The sequence below is a fragment of the Cervus canadensis genome, chromosome 17 (assembly GCF_019320065.1).
Source record: "Cervus canadensis isolate Bull #8, Minnesota chromosome 17, ASM1932006v1, whole genome shotgun sequence".
Lineage (NCBI taxonomy): Eukaryota > Metazoa > Chordata > Mammalia > Artiodactyla > Cervidae > Cervus > Cervus canadensis.
Window position 1 is genome coordinate 52,014,792 of NC_057402.1, and position 27,394 is coordinate 52,042,185.

Consider the following 27,394-nt stretch of genomic DNA (forward strand, 5'->3'; position numbering starts at 1 on the left):
ATGTCTTACTTTTTTGATTGGAGTATAGTTGTTTTACAATGCTGTGTTAGTTTCTGCTATATAGCAAAGTGAATCAGCTCTGTGTGTGTGTATATACACACACACTGTCTTTTTATTTCCTTCCCCTTCAGGTCGCCGCAGAGCACCGAGTGCAGTCCCCTGTGCTGCAGAGCAGGTTCTCATCAGTTATCCATTTTATACGTAGGAGTGTATACATGTCAATCCCAATTGCCTACACCCTCCCCTTACCCCCTTCAATGTTTATTTAAAATTAATATTTAAATTCAGAGTGAGGCATATGTTTGTTCTCTATGTCTCTGTCTCTATTTCTGCCTGGCAAATAAGTTCATCAAAACCATTTTCTAGATTCCACATATATGCGTTAATATATGATACTTTGCTTTTCTCTCTTGGACTTACTTCACCCTGTATGAAAATCTCTAGATTCATCCACATCTCTGCAAATATGGCATGATTTCATTCGTTTTTATGGCTGAGTAATATTCCAGGGTCATATAACTTTCTGAAAGCTGACAGTGAGTAACTCTGATGGGACAGTCACCCTCATTATACTATCTGAAAGAGGGAGCTGAGGAAAACATACATACGATTCCAATGAAATGTATTATACTGACTGACAGTGAGTGAACAAGGTGGGAAGCAAGGGCAGGATGAACAGACATCCATCAGTAGCTTGATATCAGGTGGATGCTAAGTCGAGACAGTGAGTGAGTCTCTAGGGTGTCTCAGAAGGCTGTAAGCTACTACAGGGGGCTTATAGGCATAGCTGTGACTTGAAGTTCCCACCAGCTGGGCCCTTTTCTTCCTGGCATTTGGTGGCTGTGGCAGCCCCAGAGAACACTTCTCCACCCTCTGATGCTTGAAAATCCCAGTACTTAAGGCCACCATGCTCCTGGAAACAGTGGCAGGCGTTAAAGCTTCAATGCTACTTGTACAAACACTCCTTGCTTCTGCTGGCTCTTATTAAAATGTATGAGTTAGTTTCCTGTCCACCAAGGGGCATCTCTGATCTGTTCCGGAGAACATTTCAAATGGGCCAGCCAACCTTGAAGGACTAGTCCTCCCTATCCCAAAGGAAAACATGGACCACTAACAGAACAGCCTCAAGCCCAGACCCCTGTGACAAAGCATTGGTCCTACTTGAAATTTCCCCAAAGACAAATACTTCTGAATAAAATTGAAGTCTGGAGGAGAGGAGGTTGTGAAGAATATTTCTTCTGACTTGTTGGCAAGAGACCATTTGTGGAGGAAAGCATGTTTTAAAAATATAGTCACCTGTTTCCATTGTTAATTCCAATTCTGAAGTTAGGGGTATCTGCTTGTATTTTTGAAAGAGAGGGAGCAGGGAACAAAATCCTCGTTGCCATAGGAATGAGAATTCTCTTCCAATAAGAGAAGTGTGAATTCAAGTGAAAAATTGGAATCAGAGAAGGTGAACTATTCTGAAAGAACAGTTATCTGTTGTCCTGCAAAAATCTATAGCCAGACAGAAAAAATAAATTCTAAAGAATATGCAGAGTGTGGAATTGTGAATTTCCCCATACATTTTCACTTAATTTTTCAGTAACAACTAGGAATCTTTGGTTGATATGGTTTAAATGTCAACCTCAATACTTATTTAAAATTAATATTTAAATTCAAAGTTATGTCTTGGTATTAAAAACAGACAACTGAGAGACGTCAACTTAGCAGCTGAATAACAAATATTTAAATTTCTTTTCAACTGTTTCACTTACATTACAGAAATGATGTGGGGTCTGACAGGTACTTGAAAGCTTTGGAGAAGGTCTGTGGTTTTTGAAACACCATGAATGAGTGCCTTGGAGTCTGTTTCTTTGAAACGGCTGATGACAAAATGTTGGATTATGAGATTTGGAGTTAGACAAGTTTACAGGTGAATCCTGACTTCACCATAGGTTGTCTAAAATAACCTCTGGCCCTTTCTTTCACCTGTCTGAACACAATGAGGACAGCAATTCCTACTTCACAAGATTAAAAACCACGGCGCATTTTAAAACTCAAAGCAGAGACTTCTCTGGGGGTCCAGTGGTTAAAAGACTTCACTTTCCAATGCAGGGGACCCTGGTCAGGGAGCTAGGATCCCACATGACTTGTGGCCAGAAACAAACAAACAAACAAACAAAAAACCCAAAGCATGAGACAGAAGCAATAACAAATTCAACAAAGACTTTTAAAAAGGTTCACATCAAAAAATCTTAAAAAAAAAAAAAAGCTCAAAACAACGCCTGCCACATAGTAGGAGAACGTTGACTGGCAGCTTTTGTGACTATTGCAATCACACGCCATTTGGTTCAGTTAACTGGTCTCACTTTTTCAGTTTAATTCAAATCACATATTCAGGGATCAGGACTCCTAGATTTGGATCACATGGGATATCAGATAGGATTAGGTGTGACGGCTTGTGACAGATACCCCAAGTAATGGTAGTTTAAAACAAGATGCACGTTTATGTTTTCTCCTGTGTTAAATAAATCCCAGGATACGCAGCACAGAGCTGGTACTGGAATCAAGGGCTCAGCGTCCTGTTCCTAAGGAAGAATGGGAGCCTAGATATTGGAAGGCAGCTGGCAGTCTGTCAGTTGTCTATTGCATCTTCCTTCTCAGTCCTGATTATAAAGCCTCATGCTCTATAGTCTTTCTCAATGGAAGGAAAGGGAGAAACACCCAAACTGGCCACAGTAAGTGAAACACCTTTGTTTCCCTATTTTAATTTACCCAGGGTTCTGAGTAAGTGTGCATTCCAATAACAACGACAACAATTTATCAGCATTGCACTAAACGCTGGAGAAGGAAATGGCAACCCACTCCAGCATTCTTGCCTGGGGAATCCCAGGGACAGAGGAGCCTGGTGGGCTACAGTCCATGGGGTCACAGCGAGTCAGACACAACTGAGTCCACACACACTTACTAAATGCAGTAAATGTTGCCCATATTGATGTTATATGTATTTATAAAATCATGTGAGCAGTATTTTCCACTCTTATTTGAGAATTTGGACCAGGAAGGACTTTCTCCACAGGTAAGGCTAGTATGTGCAGTAAGAGCAAATCAGCTGCTAAATGTCGTGAACGCGGGAAGAACAGATCTAGGATTTTATGATTACTAAATAAAAACCAACTATTTTTACCCTGTGAATTGAGTACTGCTTGTTACCTCTACTTTGAAAGTGATGAAATAAGGTTCAACAAGGTTCAGTAGTGTTGCCATAGTCGCATCACAGGTGATACCATGATCTGTAGCTAACTTTGCTTGCCTCCAAGGTCTGTGCAATTATATATATGTACACACACACACACACACACACACACACATGCATGAACTGGTTACTCAAGCATTCTGTGAAAAATTAATAAAACATGGTCATGGAACACATTTAAAAAGAAAACACCAGGAAAAAACAGAATATAATATTTTATTTATAATACAGACATAATTGTGTGAAAATGCCCCCCAAAGACTGGAAACAAATAAACCATTTTCTTAACAGGGGTAGACTCTTGGTGGTGGGGTTAGTTAGTAGTGTGCTAAAGCTGGCTAGTAAGAGCCTATGGTTAAATATTCAGGAGCTTTGAGAGCTAGTTGTTAAACTGTTGGTAGCTTTAAAAATGCCAGGATGGGTGTATTTGCAACAGGCAAATTGACACAGACTATAAATCACGGCTTTATTTTCCCCCTAGAAAGCCAGTTTACCAACACAATACTTGTTTGCTGCTCACATCTTTCATGCTTTTGTGTATTGTGTTCTATATTAAACCATTTTGCAATAACATAAATTAGCATATAGCCAAGAAAAAAGAATATGATAGAGTTCATACGGGATAAAGGGCTTCCCAGTTAGCACTAGTGGTAAAGAACCTGCCTGCCAGTGCAGAAGACATGAGACTTGGGTTCAATTCCTGGGTCAGGAGGATCCCCTGGAGGAGGGCATGGCAACCCACCCCAGTTTTCTTGCCTGGAGAATTCCATGGGCAGAGGAACCTGGTGGGCTATAGTCTGCAGAATCGGACACAACTGAACAACTAACACACACACACATACACACACACACACACACACACACAAGCGCATTGCATTCATCGAGCACCTTTATTTCTATTGTTATTACATCAGCCCCACTTCAGATCATCTCGGAGGTCGGGGAGCCCTGATGTAGATGATCTGCGTGTGGCTTTCCTTCATCCTTGCTGGTGTCTTTGAACTCAGAGCTGGCTGTGGGTTCAGAGGAGAGGTAAGTCCTGAGAGTCTTTTTCAGGCGCAGTGCCCATCTCAGCCCTACCTTCCTCACCGGAGAGGGTGGTGAACAGCTTCAATAAAACAACACCTGTGTGTAACGGGCCTTGAGCCACACAGCATGTTTTCTCATATAGTTCTTGTTGGAAGTTAATGCAACTTTCAGTCACAGGTGGTCTTCCAGTACCTCGTGTGGTTTGGAATTTTTCTTTTGACCTTCCTTCATTCTGTAAATCTAACTCCAAGTAGAGGAAAAAAGGCTTAATTTAAGAGGATCTGTAAGAGACCATTGACCTCCTTCTTGAAGAGGCTGAATTCCTCATCTGAGCACTGAACAGGCACACACCGAACAGGTTGTTCCCTGCAATCCCTAACCCCCAAGTACATGGCCAGGCTTGGCAGGTGCACTTGGCACAAGCTATTAGGCCCATGAAAAACAAACCTCCCTCAACAAAGTGCTCCATCCACCTGCCGCAGTACTGACATTGATATTCTTGGGTGCACATGGCAAACGCGGTTGTAGCTTTGGTGGGAGTGAGACAAGGCTGTAACAAGACACCTACTGCAATTGTAGTCATACGATGAGAAGGAGGCCAGACAAATCAGGCAGCTTTCAATGCAACGTCCAGAAAAGCACACAGGGGCTTTTTTTTCAGTCCATTGCCTGCCTGGTGTGCTGAGTCACAGCCCTAGCTTCTGTTGTGGGAAAAGGCTGCTTATATTGAATTATCCTGCACCCAGGGAGGCAGAGCAGCCCCAATTGTCCTGGCAACCTTGCTCCTGTTGAGTCACTGAAACCAAAGATTCCAAAGACCCATTATTTCCTCTGCTCATCCTCTGGGGATTGATGTAAACTAGATCCTTCTGTGCATTGCCTATTTCTTCTTCCATCTGGTTCAGATTAAAACAGTTGAGAAAATATCCATGGTCTAATTTGGAATCTGCAGAGTGTAAGAATAGTGATATTGTCAGATCAAATTAAGCAGTATTTATCAAACAACTACCCTCTGTTAGGCACTTTGATACGAACCTCTATTGAAATTCTTCTTAGCAATTCCACTCCCTCAGCTAACTCACTTGATCCAGAAAACTGTAACTCATTGATTGGGCAAATTAAAAAAAAAAATATATATATATATGTAAAAATCAAGTGTTAATTGATCACGTGTCTGATGTTATGAGCTTCTCCATTGGCTCAGCGGTAAAGAATCCACCTGCAATCCAGGAGATGCAGGAGACATGGGTTCGATTCCTGGTTTGGGAAGATCCCCTGGAGGAGGGCATGGTGACCCACTCTAGTGTTCTTGTCGGGGAAATCCCATGGATAGAGGAGTCTGGCAGGCTACGGTCCATGGGGTCACAAAGAGTCAGACACAACTGAGGTGACTTAGCATGCACGTAGGTCTGATGTTAGACTATGTGCTGTATGTTCATTATTATTCAAAAATTTGCAAATGTTAAAATCATTCTCAGTTAGAGGGAGAAATGGAAATGCAGAAATTCCCAGGGAAAGGAACAATTTGTGAGACATTCAATCCACCGCACAGTAACATCAGAAAAACCAAGTACCCCCCCGGGGTGTCATAGGTGCCTCTTCGCACTGTCAAGGCCTGGGGGAGACAGATGTCATCCTTTCAGGTCTGTCTCTTAACCAAAAAACAGAATGACAGAGCCTGTAGTTCTGACCAATTTCATTGGAAACAAACACCACATTCTGCCGCTATGTATGTAATTACTCCTGTTCTAGCATAATGCTTAAAGCAGAGCTCCACCGAGGGGATGGAGAAATAAAACACTTTGTTTACACTCTTAGCAGAAAAAATATGTATTCCAAACATTAGCTTCATCCTTTCTGTTAAACACACATATTACGGCAAATTCTTCATGTACGTTTTTTCTCCAATATACAGGTCAATAAATGCTATCATTATGTAATTCATCAAGGGTGATTTGTTGAGACGTTAATCCAATTCAGGAGAGTCTCCAGAACAATGCCCTGACATCCATAAACTCTCCTTATTTTTTTTTAGTTTCACCATCAAAAGAGTGTAGCAAATGCTACAGATTTATCATGCCCTTTCTCTCTGTGTCGAAGGTTAATCACATCATGAGTCTGAAGGCTCCTTTTCCCTTATTTCTTTCAGTTTTATGAGTTATTACATTGGCCTTCAGGTTTAAATCAACATATATCAATTGGAATTACAATTCAAATTCCATTTGAGATTTCTGATTGCACAGAGTTGCTGCTGAAATCAATAATAAACATGACCTCCAGAAGAGATGTAAAGAGCTCTCCAGGAAATATTGGTCAAGAGACTGTTAAAAATGAAACATCTTCAAATCAAAATCCTGCCCCTATAGCATTTAGAGTTGTACCTACTAGGGAAATGCATCTACTGAGTATTTTCTTAAGTTCCAAATATTCTCAAGATCTCTCATGCATATCATTTTCACTTACATGTACAATATATTTTTACACTCTATTTTTCAAAACAGAAAACTGTAGTTAAAGGTTATGTGAGAGACAAATTAGACATGCAACTTGATACTTTTAAATATACATACATATATTAATATATACTTTTTTAGAGCAGTTTTAAGTTTACAGAAAAATTGAGCCGAAAGTACAGAAGTTTCCTGTATGCCCTCTGCCCCCATTCATACACATATCCTCTCCCGTATTCAATATCCCCCTACCACCAGAGTGGTACATCTGCTATAATTGAGGAACCTACACTAACACATCATTGTCACCTAAGTCCATAGTTTACATCAGATTTCACTCTTAATGTTGTACATTTCGTGGGTTTGGACAAATGTACAAAGACATGTACCCATCATCATGGTATCGTATAGAATATTTTCTTCAGCTCTCTGCCTTCTTTATGGTCCAGCTGCCACAACCATATGTGACCACTGGGAAGACCCAAGCACCGAAGAATTGATGCCTTCTAAGTATGGTGCTGGAAAAGACTCCTGAGAGTCCCTTGGACAGCAAGGAGATCAAACCAGTCAATTTTAAGAGAGATCAACCCTGAATATTCATTGGAAGGACTGATGTTGAAGTTGCAACTCCTGTATTTTGTCATCTGATGGGAAGAGCTGACTCCTGAGAAAAGTCCCTGATGCCGGGAAAGATTGAGGGCAGAAGGAAGAAGAGGGCCTCAGAGGATGAGATGGCTGGATGGCATCACTGATGCAATGGACTTGAACCTGGGCAAATTTCGGGAGGTGGTGAGGGACAGAGAGGCCTGGGGTGCTGCAGTCCATGCGGTCACAAAGAGTTGGACTTGACCAGGTGACTGAACAACAGCACAGAATATTTTCACTGCCCTAAAAATCCTCTGTGCTCCATGTACTCTTTCCCTCCTCCTTCCTAACCTCTGGCAATGACTGATCCTTTCACTGCACCCATGGTTTTGCCTTTTTCAAAGCGTCATATATTTGGAATCATACAGTAAGTGGTCTTTTCAGATCGGCTCCTTTTATTCAGGAATATGCATCTAAGTTTTGCTCATGTCTTTTCATGGTTTAAGTAGCTAATTTCTTTGCAGCACTGAATAATATTACATTGTCTGCATGTGTTACAGAGCAAAGAGTTGGCTGCCCTATGAAAATAGAAGTTAGTAGTATGGCAGGCTATAGTACAGGCTTTTAAGAAAAGAAAAAGATTTGTGGTGAGGTCTATGGGTAAGGAGACAGGAGGAACGGCTTGCATCTCCCAGATTGATCTGGGATTTTGGTCAAACTTTCATGGATTGAGGGAAGAGAGTTGGTATTCAGAAGCATTGGTGGAGCAGGTTTCCACTGGAGAGCTCTGAAACTTTGCTGTTTATGGTAAGGTATGGTAAAGGGGCCTTCAGCACCAGATCTTCCTGGACAGCGATTCTGATCATGTTCCCATCATGCCCCGGTCCTTTGGTTCAGGTCATTTTTTGAGGTCAAAAATCTCCCATGTGCATGATCCAACTGTATGACTTGTGGTCTTGTTCTGTTGTCTCTGAAAAACTAATCCGGATCTCATTAGAAACAAGATAAGGCCAGTCTGGGGCTGGTTTTCCAGTTATAGACGTACCACTGTTTATTTATTTATCCACTCACCTACTGAAGGGTGTCCAAGTTACATCCAGGTTTTGCCAATTATTAAAAAAATGGCTGTAAACATCTATGTGTTAGTTTTGTGTTTATATAAGTTTTCAACTTCTTTGGGTTGAATACCAAGTATTGTGACTGCTGGAATTGTTTGGTAAGAGTATGTTTAGTTTTGTACTGAGTGTCTTTCTGAAGTTTTTGTCTTCAGGTACAGCCATCACACTTGTGCATCACCACTAAATAAAGCTGAGATGAAACACACTGAAAACTTTTGAGATTTGCCTTTTCCTTTGATTTTACCCTGGGAGAGATTTTCCAAACTTTCAATTCACTCTCATTTCTCAAAGCTGAGACCAATGGACTGTTTCATTCTGCTTAAGCATGAAGTAGATAATTATTCTAAGTCACCTGCAGTGAATACTACCTCTTAATTTCTATCCTTCTTTTTATTATTTTAATTTTTTGTTGTGAACTATTTATAAAGTCTTTATTGAATTTGTTACAATATTGCTCCTATTGCTTGTGTTCTGCTTTTTGACCATGAGCCACATGTAGAAGCTTAATTCCCTGACCAGGGATTGAACCTGCACCACCAGCATTGGAGGGCAAAATCTTAACTACTGGACCAACAGGGAAGTTCCTCTATCCTTATTTTTAATATATATATAGAAAATATTTCACAATTCCCTCAAATACTGTTTGGTTGAACATTTCACTTGAAGGTCCCTTTGAAGGGGAAAGGATATAGTCGAAGACATGTCTATCCCAGCCCTGGAATATTTCATAGAGTAGTAGAACCTCAAATTTTTTCCATGATGAGCATGCATGCATGCTTAGTTGCTCAGATGTGTCTGATTCTTTGCAATCCCATGGACTGTAGTGCTCCATGTAATAAGAGTTGATGCTAAAAGGAAGCTGATTATGGAGGAGCCTTTATCTCAGTAGCCCTTGTATTTTTATTTGGTGTCTAGTCCCGAAGTCTTGGGTAGGGTAAGAGTCTGCATAACAGTTGAAGTGATCAGTCACCACAAATATGTACCCAGGGTTTCAGTTCTCAGGTTAAAAAGACAAAAAGGTTTCCTGCACTTGACTAAGGTATTTGCTTTGTGTAATTTCTATATCAGTGTTCCATTTTAGAAAGTTATTCTGTTGGGTGATTTGAAACCTAGTGTCACATCTAAAGTGAGGTCCTCAAATCTTTCGTACCCCTTCTCCCATCACAACTCCCAAAATATCATGTAAATTACTGATTCTTCCCCTTCTGAGATGAGCAATGTAATCAGGAAATTCTCCTTTTGCCTTGAGATGATTTTCCTGTGCCACTTTCCCAGCTTGAATGGGGAGCTGAGGGAGAAGTAGAGGGAAGAGAAGGCTACAGTCCTGGTACGGAGTTTTACTTGAGTGAGTCTAAAGTCTGAGCTGATTAAATAAGGATCCCACAGAGATAGTTTGAAAGGTGGAGACACTAGTCACTTGCAGTGGAAATTCCAGAAATACTATAAAGAAAGGCTAGAGATAGCAATCTTATTGGAAGAGAGGAGTAGGGAATTATCTTGATTTGAATAGAACTTTACTTTTAGGTGCCAAGATTAAGAAGTGCTTCACATTGATGGAAATGGGAGCTCCCAAGGTAAGATGCTGTAGTAAATGTTATGTCTGATTACCCTTTCCTTTGGGGTGTATATTCTTGTAAAGTTTTTTTACGAGCATCTGAATTGCTTTGGATGATGAAACATAAGCAGAAATGATGCACATCACTTCTGTGTGGAAGAATTTATGGGCTGTATAATGATCTTCCAAGCTCTCTTCTATACTCGGAGAACCCGAGAGATTTATGTGAAGATACTGATGTCATAAGATGATGGAGGTTTTTATCTCCCTGGGGTTGTGAATGACTACTATAGATCCGTAGCAGACACATATTGTGAGTGGGAAATAAGCCTTTGTCATTTTAAGCCTTTGAGATTTGGGGATTTTTTTGTTACTAAAGTTAGCAGATTCTGATAAGTAAAGATGTTTGGTTATAGAAAAATAAAGTTCTATTCTTGTGTACATCTAATTTTGCATTTGTAAATTTCAAGCCAGCTACACACTCATTTGATGCATGAGAATTTGACTATAGAAACTCGGCAAAGAAAATGACATGTTTAAAAAAATGTGGCTGGTTAATCTTGGTACCTTTCAAGGAACATACATTCCAACTTGTGATGGAAGCCTGCCGCTTCTTCTGTGGGTCTTGGCACCTTTGTGCTGCACGTAGTGAAGAATTTTTATCCTGAGGGACTCTAGCCTTTAGACATATGCATAATTTCATACAAGATAACCCAAACAGAAACTAATGACTTCATCTGGAGTTTTGTTAAAAACAAAAACAGAATACCTTCCCACACTGAAGCAGAATATAAGCTGTACCACAGTTCTCAAGCTAGAGTAGAGAAATGTGGTTGGTGGACAGAATATTGAGACTTAGTCTCAGACTGACTTGTGCTGGTGGAATTTAGAGGCTTCTGGAACCTACTGTAGTGTAATTCATAGGTTTTAAGTCTTATTTGAATGTAGACAGTGTTGGTGGAGTCAGCGAATGCTGGATCAGAAGCCCTACTAAACAGGCCACCCTGAACACTTGCCCAGAGGTGATGCTTGAAGACCCCCAAAAGGCTCAGGGGTTGGGACATTGGGCCTGGACTTCCCCATTTCTTGCTGATATTCCCAGAGTGAACTGAGACTTCAAGGTTATGTCCATTAAAGAGCTTTGGGAAAATGGACTTTTTTCCACAAACCTCCTAAAATACCCATCAAACCTTCGAAGGTCTTTAATTCACTTTAACAGGGTGAGTTGGTAATAATCGTGATTTTGAAAGGCTGCTGCCCATCTCTACTTTTTATGACACCATTTGCTCAGTAGATTTAACTGAAGCCAGCAGAATTTACTTACATGACAAAGGGTAATTTTCGAGCTCTTCCTCCCAAGTAGGCCAGTAGAAGGATAGTAAAGAAAACCACAGTTATATTATATAGATATAACATAACAAGATACAGATAGAAGACAATAGCACCACATGAGACAGTTCATATCCAAAATCACTTTTTTGATTAATTTAACATCAGGAAAGGAAAATGGGCTCCCAAGTGTCTTAGAGTATCCTTTTAAATTTCAGAACTCTAGAGGAAAGTATATTGCCCTTCTGTGTCTTTTTAAAAATTATCATAGCCTTTGATAATTTGTGCTTTTAAGATCCATCACTGGAAAGTTTACTCCCTACCAGGAAGTCCAAGATATTTTATTTTAAAGTGTCTAATAGAATTTGGTAATTCAAGCATGTCTGGATTAAAAAAAAAAAACAGCTCAGTGGGGAAGCATTTGGACAATGGAACACTGAAATAATTCTGCTATTCAGTAGACTTTCTTAAAAAATTACTTATTTACTTGACTGTGTCAGATTTTAGTTGCAGTGCATGGGCATGCAGGCTTAGTTGCCCTATGGCATGAGATCTTAGCTCCCCCACCAGGGATCAAACCCACATCCCCTGCACTGGAAGGCAGATTCTTAACCACTGGACCACCAGGGAAGCCCTAGAATCAGTAGGTTCTAAGGAAGTTTTATAAATGATCACTCTCGGGCACTGCAATATTCCTAGGTCTTGTTGCCCTATTTGATGTCATTTGCCCCAAATGCACACATTTTTTTCTTCTATTTTCTTGGTAACTGGGGGTTGACAAAATAATAGCTCTCTAGATTAAATTTTAGAGTCCAACTGGGAGAACTTCAAGATGTGAAGTTTGGAGAAGCAGCCTATGGATCCTCTTCTATTTTCTGTACTCTTTACACATGGGTGGTGGAAGGGGGAATCACCCAGATACTTCGGCTCTGGGTAAGCATTTAAAAGGGGCTTCTCTGGTGGTCCAGTTGGTAAAGAACTCACCTGCACTGGAGGAGACTCATATTCTAACCCTGGGTTGGGATGATTTCCTGGAGAAGGAAATGGCAACCCACTCTAGTATTCTTGCCTGTGAAATTGCATGGACAGAGGAGCCTTGTGGGCTACAGGCCATGGGGTTGCAAAGAGTCTGACACTACTTAGTGACTAAACACCACCACCCAAGCATTTAAAATTCTGAAATGAGTTCCTAGCAACACAAACATTCTTCACATGTTTTCTGGATCAAAGCATCAAACTGCTTACCTCACCTCACTTTAAGATTTTCCTTCTTGACCATCAGATAATGAAGAAAGAGTAACACATCCTAAGTTTCTGATTTTTTTTTTTTAATGAATATGGCTTTAAGTGAGTCTTCTAAAATGTGTCTGAAAGGAAGGGATGAGTTCAAACAAGGTATCAATAGAAAGAAGCAGATCTTGTTAATTGAGCACCTCCTGTGTGCCAGAAATGGGGCTGGGTATTTTACATACACCTAATGGGGCCATCAATAACTATTCTGTTCCTAAGTTAGTGCCTGAGATAGAACCAGAGGCTCTGAAGTCCTAGAAAAGTGTGGGAGCTGGACTGTGAAAACTGGGTCAGTGGTTTCTTCGTGTTCCTAGCTAGGAAATTTGGGCTACTTCTTCCTGTGTGTACTCAGTTGCTCAGTCACGTCTGACTCTTTATGACCCCATGGACTGTAGCCCACCAGGCCCCTCTGTCCATGGGATTTTCCGTCCAAGAATACTGGAGTGGGATGCCATTTCCTTCTCCAGGGAACTTCTTCCTAACTCAGATCAATCAATTTATATCAACAATAATTTTTCCTCTTCTCCCAGTCCAAGTACTCGGGGAATATTTCACCCAGGACAGCTGTTGCTTGTGTATTTGTTTCTAGTGCACACAGGGAGGCTATAAAACCACACAATCATTTTCAAACAAACAAACCAAAACATATACTTCAAAATGGATGGTGTTATCTATGAAGGAATTCTTATCAGATACTAGGGATTTGTTCCAGTGAGACTTTCAGGGATCTGAGTAGCACTGGAGCCTTGGATGTGCTCTTGGGAATTGCCTCCAGAGTTTATGCATCATTTTAGGATTTTCTCAGGATTCGCAGATCATCTGCAATGAAGGAGCCATGTAGCAAGTCGTTGTTGTTCAGCCACTCCGTCATGTCCAACTCTTTGCTATCCTATGGACTGCAGCGTGCCAGGCTTCCCTGTCCTTCACTATTCTCTGGAGTTTGCTCAAATTCATGTCTATTGAGTCTATTGAGTCCAACCCTCTTGTCCTCTGTCGTCCCCTCCTCTTCCTTCCTTCAGTCTTTCCCAGCATCAGGGTCTTTTCCAAAGATTCAGCTTTTCACATCAGGTGGAGCAAAATATTGGAGCTTCAGCTTCAGCATAAGTGCTTCCAAGGAATATTCAGGGTTGACTTTCTTGAGGATTGACTGGTTTGATCTTGCTGTCCAAGGGACTCTCAAGAGTCTTCTCGAGCACCACACAGTTCAAGGGCATCAGTTCTTCAGCACTCAGCCTTTTTTATTGTCCAGCTCTCACATCTGCATGTGACTACTGGAAAAACCATAGCTTTGACTAAACAGACCTTTGTTGGCAAAGTAATATCTCTGCTTTTTAATATGCTGTCTAGGTTAGTCATAGCTTTCTTCCAAAGAGCAAAGTCTTTTAATTTCATGGCTGCAGTCACTGTCCACAGCGATTTTGGAGACTAAGAAAATGAAGTCTGTCACTGTTTCCATTGTTTCTCCATCTCATCTGTTTGCCATGAAGTGATGGGACAAGATGCCATGATCTTTGGAATGTTGAGTTATAAGCCAGCTTTTTCACTCTTCTCTTTCACTTTCATCAAAGAGGCTCTTCAATTCCTCTTCACTTTCTGCCATTTAGGGTGGTATCATCTGCATATCTGAAGATACCAATATTCTCCCAATAATCTTGATTCCAGCTTGTGCTTCATCCAGCCCAGCATTTCACATGATGTACTCTGCATATAAGTTAACTAAGCAGAGTGACAATATACAGCCTTGAAGTACTCCTTTCCCGATTTGGAACCAGTCTGTTGTTTCATGTCCAGTTCTAACTGTTGCTTCTTGACCTGCATACAGATTTCTCGGGAGGCAGGTAAGGTGGTCTGGTATGCCCATCTTTTTCAGAATTTTCCACAGTTTGTTGTGATCCACATAGTTGTGTGGATCAACAAAATTTGTGTGATCACACAGTTTCTTGTGATCCACACAGTCAAAGGCTTTAGGGTAGTCGATGAAGCAGAAGGTGATTTTTTTTCTGGAATTCTCTTACTTTTTCTATGATCCAATGGATACTGGCAATTTGATCTCTGGTTCCTTATATGGCAAGTAGACAAAAATTAAATAGACTCTACTATTGTGAGCTAAAAGGATGAAATGAAGCCCCGTCTGAAGGGCAGGGTAGAGGTTGACCTGGATGGACATGTGAGGTTGGAGTTCAGGTGTCTGGAGACTGGATATGCTGGTTAGAGAAGAAGGGCTAACCACAGGTGGGAGAGGGAAATCAGAAGATGGTAAAACTGGGCCACACATAAAGTGCTGTAGTGTTCTGAGTCCTCTTAGAAGCAGATTTCAAGATGAGATGAATATATAATACTTTTAAGAGGGAAAACATCCTTGTGAGAGAAAGCAGAGATATTCCAGGAGCTGGAAAGATCACTGGGCTTCGGTGTATGCTTCAGTCTAAGGACGGTTTGGAGAAGTTACTGGGGGTCCTTGAGCCAAAGCTGGTCATCAGAGCGCTCTCACCTCTCCCAGGTAGGCTACCCCAGCCTTGCTCTGTGATTGGCTGGGAGCAGCTAGCAGAGGAGGTTTATCTCCATGCAGGGGGTGATCCATTATTCCCTTGCGTAAATGTTGGAAGTCTGTAAGGTGTATTTCCATGGCATCCAGAACAACCAAGAGGAACTCTGAGAAGGAAGGATTACAGCCAAAAATTATGAGGCCTAAAGAAACTTCTGAGTCAGGACCAGGCTATGAAGGCAAAATGATCACTGGCTCACTGGTGGAATGGTAGGTGGGGGATCCCAGGTGTGGGATTAGCACCAAAGCTGGGCAATTAAAGCAAAGGACAGAGCAGGTGAGAGGCTCCTGTGCAGCTGCCCAGCATCTGAGCCTGACTCCAGGCCACTGCCTTTCTGCTTCCCAGGGGAGCCCTGAAAGCATCTGATGGATGCTCATGCTGCACCGAGTCATTCTGATTGTGAAAAATGAGAGGTATCCTCAAATGAGGCTGTCTTCTGGTGTGACTAGTAAAATGGCTTGAGAGATAATGTTCTAGTTCCAGAAATAGTTTGATCAATGTCAGCATTGTTGGGATAACTGTTTATTTTCCTGAAGGGAATACTTTGAAGGGGACAGTGTTCATTTGGATGTGAAAGTTCTAGTGGCTTTGTTCCAGAATAGTGTTTACTATTGCTTGGTTAGCAATGTACGATTTTTTAGGAGTGGTTTGCAACTATTTTTTTTTAAATCTCTCCATTGATTTTTTAAAAAGATTTTCTAATGTAGACCATTTTTAAAGTCTTTATTGAATTTGTTGCAATATTGCTTCTGTTTTATGTTTTGGTTTTTTGAGAGAGGCATGTGTGATACAGGGATCAAACCCACAGTCCCTGCATTGGACGGTGAAGTCTTAACCTCTGGACCATCAAAGACGTCTCCCTCTCCATCTTTTTAACATGCCCTATTTACCATAATCAATAAGATCTTTTGCTACTCTTCATCTTTCTGAGGAGGAGGTTAGGGAAGCTGGAAAAGGCAATCCCTGTTCCCCCTCTATGTTTATTTGTAGTCTGTCTCCATCCTCTAGGATGCATAAACTCAGAGAAGACAAGGACCCTTTCTGTTTGCTTGCTGCTGCTGTTTGCATCAAATATTAGGCAGTGATTATTTGTTTAATGATCATTGAACTTAAAGCATACAGTCTTCATATATTAGAGAGTTGTTAGACGAAAGCTTAAGATCCCTTCACATTCTGATAGTCAACGATCCATGGCTTTCTGTTTCTTTGTTGTCTGTACTTTTCCTTTTCTGACAAATACTCCTCGTTTTGCCAGAAACAATTCTTTGAGAAAGCCTAGCACACACTTTCATCTTAGAGGTCAGAAAACCAAGGGCCCCAGGGATAAAGCACCGACCATTGGTACTGCGCACTTAGTTTGTGGTTTGTCATTAACTAGTTTTTTCCTGCCGTTCTATGACTTTTCCACTAGTGCATTCTCCTTAAAAGAGGGATTACACTTTATTCTCTCTGCATCCCCTGTACGTAATATATAATCTCCACTGCACAATAGTCCAAGGTTCAGGTCTGACAAAGCTCTAAGGGACTTCACTGTGTGAGCTCTTGACCTTTTAGTCTTTTTATGATATAATCCCTCCAAGTTTCAGAAAACAATATTTTTAAAAACATATTCTTTTGGACACAGTATTGTGTATAGTCCCTTTTTGCTGCGCTGCTTCCTAACCTATCTGCACTTCCGCCTGCATGCTCAATCGCTTCAGTTGTGTCCGACTCTTTGCAACCCTGTGGACTGTAGCCTGCCAGGCTCCTCTGTCCATGGGATTTTCTCATGTAGAAAGGCTACCCACTCAGTATTCTCAAGAATACTGGAGTGAGTTGCCATGCCCTTCTTCAGGGGATCTTCCTGACCCAGGGATCGAACTGGAGTCTCCTGTGTCACCTGCATTTCAAGAGGATTCTTTATCACTGAGCCCCTAGGGAATCTCCTCCTAAACTACCCATCTCCCAGATATTTTGAACTTCCATCAGTGGAAAATCCTCTCTATCCCACTCCCGCCCCCAACAACTATTATTCTGCTATAAAATATCAGATGAGAAAGAACTGGGCTTGAACTCTCACACTCAAGCATGGAGGTTTTGGTGCCTCATCTTGAGCTCTAGGGCTTCTCTCGTGGCTCAGCTGGTAAAGAATCGGGCTGCAATATGGGAAACCTGGGTTCAATCCCTGGGTTGGGAAGATTCCCTGGAGAAGAGATAGGCTACCCACTCCAGTATTCTGGCCTGAGAATTCCATGGACTGTATAGTTCATGGGGTCGCAAAGGGTCAGACATAACTGAGTGACTTTCACTTCATTCGAGCTCTAAGAGATTAAATATGCTAATTTCCAGGTATATTTTTCTTCCCCCATCACATTAGTACTATGGCATCACAACAGTGCACTCAACTTACAATCACTGTAACTGATAGCCTTGGAGTTTAGTCACTGCCAAGAAGACTAGTTATGAAGCAACCACTTCCGGGAGTCAAATGTGTTTTGCTGACATCCATGTCTGTTAGGTACCAGCAGCTCCCTAGGAACCTCCCCAACCAGAAATACAAGCAATCACAGTGATGATGGTGGGAGAAGCATCAACATCCATAATCAGAAGACAATGACAAAGTTAATGCACAGATTTTAGCTCTGACACCACATGTATTCTTTTCAAGTGCACTCCCAAACTCAAGTATTCTGGTTTCCTGAGAAGATTCTTCTCTGCTAGGCAGTTAGGGCATAAGACAAGAGTCATGTTATCCTTGGGGTCTCTGGGATGGAGAATATGACTTCAGAATTATTAACAGTGGGCATTGGAGCAAGTAGCTGATGGTCTGGTCCAACTGGCACACAGAAAACACTCAATACAAGTTACTGACAGATGACCTGTGATGTCTGAAGATTTTACAGATGTCGACAGTCAGGATGTTCATATATTTATATGATGTCTTAGAAAAGAATTTTTTCTGTTCTCAGGATGACTTTGCTTTAAATGTAGTAAAAGGGGCTTCCCTGGTGGTCCAGTGGTTAAGATTCTGCCTTGCAAGCCAGGAGTCACCGATTTGATCCCCGGTCCAGAAAGATCCCATATGCCACAGGAAAAGTACGCTAGTGCACCACAACTGCTGAAGCCCGTGCGCCCTAGAACCCATACTCTGCAACAAGAGAAGCCACCACTGTGGGAAGCCCCTGCACCTCAACTAGAGAGTAGCCCCCACTCGCCAAAACTAGAGGAAAACTGTGTGGCAACCAAGATCCAGCACAGCCAAAAATAAAAAATAAAATAAATACAGAAATTTTTTTTAAATGTAGTAAAAGAATAAACTAGCATATGATATAGGAGATGATCTGCCTACTGAAACTCACTGAAGAGGTAGTCATAGAAATTGGATTTGCTTCTCAGCCACCCTCTACCAAGATTACCAGATCCAATTCTGAAACTTACAATCAGATAAGGTGAAAGGTGAAAGGTGTAAGTGTTAGTTGCTGAGTCGTGCCCGACTCTTTGCAACCCCATGGACTGCAGCCCACCAGGCTCCTCTGTCCATGGCATTTTCCAGGCAAGCATATTGGAGTGGGTTGCCATTTCCTTCTCCAGGGGAAACTTCCTGACCCAGGGATCAAACCCGGGTCTCCTGCACTGCAGGCAGCTTCTTTACCAACTGAGCTAAGAGGGAAGTCCTACAGTCAGATAAAGTAGAGGCAAAAGGCCATCTACACACCCCCACCTCCTTTAAATAGTCATTAATGTGACATTGATCATGTTAGCAGAGCAGCCATTTCTGCACCTTTGGAAATTCAAAATTGATGTTTGTGCCCATGGAGTCCATCAGGCACTAGGAGGGCAGAGGTTCTTACAAATAAGCTTCTGATTCATCATATTAACCTATGACACCACTGGAAGGTTCATGTATAGTCAATGAGGAACTCTTTCAAAATGAGTTTTCTTGGCTACCATTAGGGCAGTGCTACTGATATCCTTTTAGGCAGACATTGAAATTCTGGGCAGAAAGTTTTTCCTTATACGATCTCTCTCAACCTTCTTAAAATGTCACAGGGGGTTTCCCTGGTAGTCCAGTGGCTAAGACTGTGCTCTTAGTGCAGGGGGCCTGGGTTCAATCCCTGGCCAGGGAACCTGGATCCCACATGTGCAACTAAGACCCAGTGCAGCCAAATAAATAAATAAAAAGGTTAAAGAAAAAAAATAAGAAGTCGCAATGTTGGTTCAGGTTCTGTAACTGACAAACTGGTCCTTGTCCTTTTCAAGGATATGAAGTAACCTCCTTGGCTCACCCAGTATCTTTGCTAATCTAAATAAAACTGATTTCTTTCATTATTATTTACATGGTATGGTTTTAGATTCTCTCATCAGGCTGGTCATATTTTTCTGGCTATATTCCAGATTTTCCCCTGGAGAAGGAAATGGCCACTCACTCCAATATTCTTGCCTGGGAAATCCCATGGACAGAAGAGCCTGGCGGGCTACAGTTCATGGAATCTCAAAGAGACAGACATGACTTAGTGACTTAACAACAAATGGATTTTTAGCATCCTTCTCCGAACAAGACTTGGGAAGCAGACAGCTTGAATGCAGAACAGAAGGGAAGTGCAACCAGTAGCCCCTTTGACAGCTGGTAGCATCTGACTCTAATGTTTTTTGTTGTGAAAAGAACACTTAACACGAGATCTACTCTCCTATCCGGTTTTTAGGCATGCAATACAGTACTGTTATCAATAGTCGCAATGTTGAACAGAAGATCACTAGCATTTATGCATCTTGCCTAATTAGAATTTTATGTCTTTTGATTGCAACTTTTTATGGCCTCCTCCTCCTAGCCCCTGGAAACCACCATTCTATTCTTTGCTTCTATGAATCTATATTCTATGTTATTGTTTTGTAAATCAGAGTGTATTTAGATGAAATTACATATGTTATAAATTTCTTTGCATGTCATTTCATCTTGCAGCTCAGATATTTGTTCTAAGATTTTCTTCTTCCTGGAATACATCCTTTTGAGGTTTATTTAGTGTAAGATTTTGGTAATTTTCTTGGTTTTTCTTTTCCTGAAAATGTCTTCATTTCATCCTCAGTCCTGTATGGATGTTTTAGGTTGATTTCTCCTCTCAGCACATTGAAAACATTACCCTACTGAAATTGGGCCAAGAGTTTAATTACCTTAGATACCTCACATAAGTGGAATCATGCAGTATGTGTCCTTCTGTGACTGGCTTATTTCACTTAGCATAATGTCCTCAAGGTTCATCCATGTTGTCACATTTTTTCAGGAGTTTCTTCCTTTTAAAGGCAAGCGAATTGCAAGAAAATCTACTTTCAGGTGAAAAGCAGAATAGAGGAACAGGCTATATGGATTTTTTAAACATTGAAAAGGTCAAATAAAGTCCTGATTCCAACTTCTTTTCACAGTTGGAAGCTCTGTCAACACAGAGCTCACATAGCCACATGCCGTCTCTTGCCTGGAGTTTAATAAAGGCGGCCTCTTTTAGGCAGGACAAGGCTTGCTAGTTTACCACCATCTCCACCAGTCCCTATTATACGTCGGCTGCATGCATGCGTGCTAAGTCTCTTCAGTCGTGTCCGACTCTGTGAGACCGTGGACAGCAGCCCACCAGGCTCCCCTGTCCACGGGATTCTCTAGGCAAGAATACTGGAGTGGGTTGCCATTTCCTTCTCCATATACATCGGCTAGCTATATGCACTTATATGACCTGCCTAGTCCTATATGCACTGCAAGTTTTTTAAAAAATTTACTTTATTGACGTATAGTTGATTTACAATGTTGTGTTAGTTTCTGCTGTAGAAAAGTGATTCAGTTTATATATGTACACACAAATATGTACTCACAAATATATAGGGCTTCCCTGGTAGCTCAGCTGGTAAAGAATCCACCTGTCAATGCAGAAGATGTGGATTCAATCCCTGGGCTGGGAAGATACCCTGGAGAAGGAAATGATAATCCACTCCAGTATTCTTGTCTGGAAAATCCCATGGACAGAGGAGCCTGGCAGGCTATAGTCCATGGGGTCGCAAAAAGAGTTGGACGTGAATTAACAATAGCATGTTAAGTGTGTGTGCATGCTAAGTCACTTCAGTCTTGTCCAACTCTTTGAAACTGTATGGACTGCAGCCCACCAGGCTCCTCTGTCCACGGGATTCTCCAGGCAAGAATACTGGAGTGGGTTGCCGTGCCTGCTCCAGGGGATCTTCCCCACCCAGTGACGGAACTCTTGTCTCCTGCGGCTCCCGCGCTGCAGGCAGACTCTTTACCACTGAGCCACCAAGGAAGCCCATATAGACACATTGTTCAGTTACTCAGTCCTGTCTGAGTCTTTGCGACCCTGTGGACTACAGCACACCAGGCCTCCCTGCCCCTCACTATCTCCCAGAGTTTGCCCGAGTTCCTCTCCATGCCCCTGTGTACACACACACGTTCTTTCCCCTTATGGTTTATCACAGGATAGTGAACACAGCTCCTGTGCTAAACAGTGGGACCTTGTTGTTTACCCACCCTGTATATAATAGTTTACATCTGCTAATTCCGAACTCCCACTTCAACCCTCCCTCAATGCCCGCCCCCGTGTCTGTAAGCACTACACGGTTTTGACTCTTGATCTAAATTATGAACTCCTAGGGCAAGTACTGACACTTATCTCTTTCTGTGCATAAACAACTCAGTAATACATTTTAGCCACATAAACAGCTTGACTTTCACTCCTTGGTCCCCGGACATTCCCATTACTGCCTCTGGCCATCTGCTGTTCTAACCCTGCAGTATCCTTTCATTTGGGTGAGTATGGAGAACAAAATATAGGGTCGTGGCAGGGGCGAGGGGACTAGGTCAGGAGTAACATGAGACTGCGCATATAGAATATAGGGGAGGGACGACCCCAGGGGTCCAGAAGCTGAGAATCTGCCTTCCGATGCACGGGGCGTGGGTTCGGCCCCTGGTGTGGGAACTAAGACCCCAGATGCTGAAGGGGAACTAAGCTGGCACCACAACTACTGAGCCTGCACGCTCCAGAGCCCGAGCTCGGCAACCAGAGACACCGGCATGCCGCAACTAAGGAAAGCCCTCACACCGCAACAAAGACCCAGCGCAGCCTAAATAAATAAGTAATAATAGGTGATACAGAGGGCAGATGGAAATATCACCCTGGCCCTGAGGAAATCATCTTTTTTTTCCAGTCTTATATGATGTCTCCATAATGGGCTAGGTAATATATGCTTCATCCCACTGAGGAGTGCTCAGTCATGTCAGAGTCTGAAGCTCCCCATGGACTCTAGCCCACCAGGCTCCTCTGCCCGTGAAATTTTCCAGGCAGGAATACTCAAGTGGGATGCTATTCCCTTCTCCAGGGGATCTTTCCAGCCCTTGACTCTTGCCTCGGCAGGTGGATTCTTTACCACGAGTGACACCTGGGAAGCCCACATCCCCCTCATTCTTGTTGCTAAATATTCAGATCTGAATGCTTCCTGGGTTTGAGTGGTGAACTCTCTGAAAACTGGAAGCACAAACGTGCTGGGCAGCCCAGAGTTAATTACACTCCCCCCAACCCCTGTCAGACAGCACTGGCTGGGTTAGAACCTCTGACAGCTCTGGCAGCATCCAAGGGCCCAGCTTGTGATTCTGAGAACTAATGGAAAGGTAATGACCCAACAGCTGCAGATCACAGTCCCCCTTCTGCCTTGCTTTAAAAAAATACCTCCCCCCACCCCACCCTCATTCAAGCCTGGTATTGTACTATTCTCTTTTTAAATAAAGGCCTGGAAATGTCAGCCTCGGTGATTATGCCAGCAGGTGCCTAGACTTCAAAGTGGGCACCTGTCACTGAAAAGATAATTGACTTTATTCACCCAATTGTCTCCCTGTTGTAATCAAGCCATTTCAGTCGAATGGATCTTTCAAACTGTTCTTTGGAGTAAGCGGGGGCGGGCGCGGCGGCTGGTGGATGACAATTACCATGGAGAGGGAGAGGGAAGCGGAGGAGCTCAGAAAACAGGGCCGGCAGCAATGAGCTGTCAGCCTTTCTGAGAACGGTGGCTGGCTCAGGGGAAGGTTTGTAGGTGGAAAAACTCAGGGAAGATTAGGGAGAGGTGGGGGAGACTCCCGCTCCCACTCCATTCAGCATTCTGCTGTTTATTTAGTTTGCCTTCTGGCTGCAGATGCTCCCAGTCTGCATCTTGTTTCCGGCATCAGTTGCCCTGAGGGGACGGGGCGGTGGGTACACCTCTGTGCCCCAAGCATTCCTTTCTCCCTCTGGGGATCAAGGTTCGTGGAAACCTCAGAGCAGAGAGGGGAGCTGTGGACAGACTCAGTTTCTGTGTCCCTCTCTCCTACAGGAGCTAAATCCCCCTTAGTCATAGGTGTCTCGCTGGTGTTGACAGATCCAGATGTCCCTGGAGCAGAAGGCTAGGAATTGAACCAAAGGGAGCCTCAGGCAGTGATGAATTCAGTGACTCTGTTTCCCCTAAGTGTTGAACCCATGAGCTCTGGGAGGGTGGGGCTGTCTGTTCCAGTAGTGTCATCAGCAGCTTCTGGGGATCCAGAAGCTGTCACATGGCAGATTTTCAATGTAAACCAGGGTGAAGGTTGTTCGGTCTGTGAGACTGAGCCCTGTCCACAATGAGAAACCTTATCCTATGGAAGTATAACCTGTGTTGGGTTCCTGGCACCGCTGCTTATCAGAGGTCTGACTTGGAGCAAGTCATCTAAGGCTCTGAGTCTCCATCTTCCTACAAAGTGGAGCAATATTGCGGTGAAATGAAACAAGTTGAGATAGTGAACCCATAGCTCAATGACTCGAATGCCTGATGCCTTTTTAGGTCCTCAGTGAAATGCAGGGCTCTTCTTTCCGAAGGGATAGGGTGGAACAAACTCCCAGTCCACAAATGTGCTGTTCAAGTTGGTAAAAACAAAAGCAGTGAATATTGAGAATTTTACAGAGTTCAACCTAACATGTAAACTTAATCCTCATCTCTAGGGTAACAGATGCTGAATTCTGAATTGGTATGAGTTCTGACCCATGAGGTCTTGTCATCCTGTCAGCTAGCAAGTGCTGTGGAGAACTTTCAGCTATTTTAAAAATTGTTATTGTGATCGATTTGCTTTTCTCACTGACTCTGGTGAACATATTAGAAAGAATCATGGAGCTTCATGTCCACATTATCTCAAAGGCATCAGTGCTGGAAACAGACCCCAGAAACCAGAAAATAGCAGGTCCTCACCAGGGTTGGCTTCATGATTGCAGGGCCAGGAAAGTCACATAGGGCTCTGTTCCCAGAAGGGCCCACACTTGGGGATTAGTGGTCTTTGGGTGCCATCTTGAAATTCTTCAGTCTAGTCATTGAATTTGTGCTTTGCAAGTGCATTCCAATGGGTCAATGGACCATGCACTAGAGGTGTGCAGCCCCCAACTCCTCTCTGACATGGGTCTTGGACTGCCTTCTGCCCAGCCCTTGTCTAGGAATAGCTCCTACCTCGGGATAGACTCAGGGAGGGAAGGGTTTGGGAAGCTGTGCACTGAGACCCAGGGTGGAGTCCAGTCCAGGTGAGTCTGAAGGTCAGTGTTCCCTCCTCAGGTATCCCTGTGTCCAAGGGGACCCAGAACTAAATAGCAAATAAGGAACATGATGAGAGGTTGAGGAAAGACTGTGTAAGAAAGGAAAAAAGCTTTGTTCTCACTTTTTGAACTAGAGGCGCCATATTTTCATTTTGCACTGGGCCCTGCAAATGATGTTGGCAGCCTGCAGGCTGAGCTGCTGGGCACCATGTGCAAGGGGTCAGGGCAGTTCTTCTCCATGTACTTAGAGGCACTCCAAAGGTGGGCTCCTGGAGAGGAAAAAGCAGACTGTGCCGGTCAGACTGCACTCAGTGATGGCCTTGGAGGTATTTATCAGGTCGATGCACATATTATGTTTCAGATAATGGATAACTACTCATTATTTTGGGGGACTGGAGAGTGTTCCCTGTAAAGAGGAAATATCTGAAGCCATTGCTTGAGGTATGACTGAACATCTGGACTTGGGATTTCATCCTTGTCATCATCTAGTTTTGCCTTAGTTTAAACTCCATTAACTCAAGTGTCAGCAGAGGTTTCCAGGTGGAGACATCTGTGGTTTGTTTTACATTTAATGTCAACCATTATGATCCAGCATTGTCCTGTGTATTCCATTATAATCTTCTTTTAACACACTTTTATTCCCCTGCAAGCCTTCTACCAACCCTGTGTGAGAGAGAAGAATAACTTTGGTGTTGTCTGTTTTACAAGTACACACACACTACTGCAGAATAGGATATTGTTTTATTCACACTTTAGCAATGGGTGCTTAGAGTTGAAGTACTCTAATCAGGAGTACACACTCCAGGGGTAGTTAGTACTCTAATGAATTTAATCAGAATCCCACATTCTAAGGAAGCTGTTACGAATCTTCAGCTATCTACAGAACATTTGCTGATGAGAATGGATGGTGTTAGAAATACTCTTCTTCCACTAGTGGAGAATCCCATGGGCAGAGGAGCCTGGTGGGCTCCAGTCCATGCAGTCACAAAAAGTCAGACATGACTGAGCTATTAACACTCACTAAGTACTCTTCCACTAGTGAAATGACTGATATTCAGTTATCTAGACTGACTAGAAAAAATTAAATACAAATAACCTTCCTTTCCTGTCTGGGCTATGTGTCTAGTGTCCCAATCAGTATGTAACTGTTGAAGAGGTACCTTTGTAAAGGACTCCATCAAGTCCTGCATCCTGTTCCTCTTAGGAAATAATTTCTTATTCTTTTTAGATCAGATTAATAAATAAATTTGATATTGTGACCTACTACTAGTAGTCTGACTCTTTGAGGCCCCATGGACTGTAGTCTGCCAGGCTCCTCTGTCCATGGGATTCTTCAGGCAAGAATGGTGGAGTGGGTAGCCAGTTCCTTCTCCTGGGTATCTTCCCAATCCAGGCATTGAACCCAGGTCTCTTGTACGGCAGACAGATTTTTACCATCTGAGCCACCAGGGAAGCCAGTAAATATATTTTATATCATGACCTACTACTACCGCACACACACAAACACACACATTGAAAGGAAAAGTTTCCAGAGAAAACACTTCTTACCCTCACTTTTTGTAATGTGTTCTATTATATTCTATTACATTTAATTGTACTATATTTTACTTTGTTCATTGTTTGTTGCAATCCACTCAATTTGTTTCAGAACACCCTAGTGGGATGTAAACAATAGTATGAAAAGCCCTAGCATTTGAAAAGCCCTAAACAGCTAGCATTATCCTGTGGCTAAAACACTGTTGCATAATTCTATCCGTGAGCCTTTCTGGCAAGGTACTCATTGGAGGGCCTGACATGGCCAGGAGTGGGGGATTCACTGAGGTACAGGATCATGGCGCACATTGTCATGTGTGTTAGTTGCTCAGTTGTGTCTGACTCTTTGAGACCCCATGGACTGTAGCTCACCAGGTTCCTCTCTCCATGGATTTCCCAAGCAAGAATACTGGGGTGGGTAGCCATTCCCTTCTCCAGGGGATCTTACCAACTCAGGGATCGAACCCATGTCTCTTTCATCTCCTGTATTAGCAGACATGGTCTTTATCACTAGCACCACCTGGGAAGCCCAGGATGTGGTCTGAGACTCACTTTCATTGTAACATACAGCCAGGTAGTGAAGAGGTGGGAGAGGAGACTCCCAGCTCTCATGGTGCCCAACCACTGGACGTTACTAGAACTTCCCCAAAGAATCCAATAATGGTGAATAACCACATTGTCTTAGATCAAAGTGCAAGTATTTTTTCAAGGAAACATTATCAGGCACTGTAACAGGTTGGACAGTGGTGCCCCAAAAGATAGGTCTACCCAGGACCTGTGAATGCAAACTTATTTGGGAAAAGTGTCTTTGCAAATGTTTGTAAGTTGAGGATCTTGGGATGTGATCACCCCAAATTATCCAGGGGAGTCTAATGATAAGGGTCCCTACGAGAGAAAGGCAAAGGGGGATTTCAGACAGAAGAGAAAGGAGAAGGCCCTCTTCTCCTTTGTGGACATGAAGGCAGAGCTTGGAGTGATGCAGACACAGCCAAGGATGCCTGGAGCCACCAGACACCAGGAGATGCAAAGAACAGATGCTCCCTAGAGCCTTCACAGGAAATATGGCCCTACGGACCTTTATTTCAGACCTATGACCTTCAGAAATGTGAGGGAATAAATTTCCATTGTTTTAAGCCACCAGGTGTCTGATAGTTTAACAAAGCAGCTCTG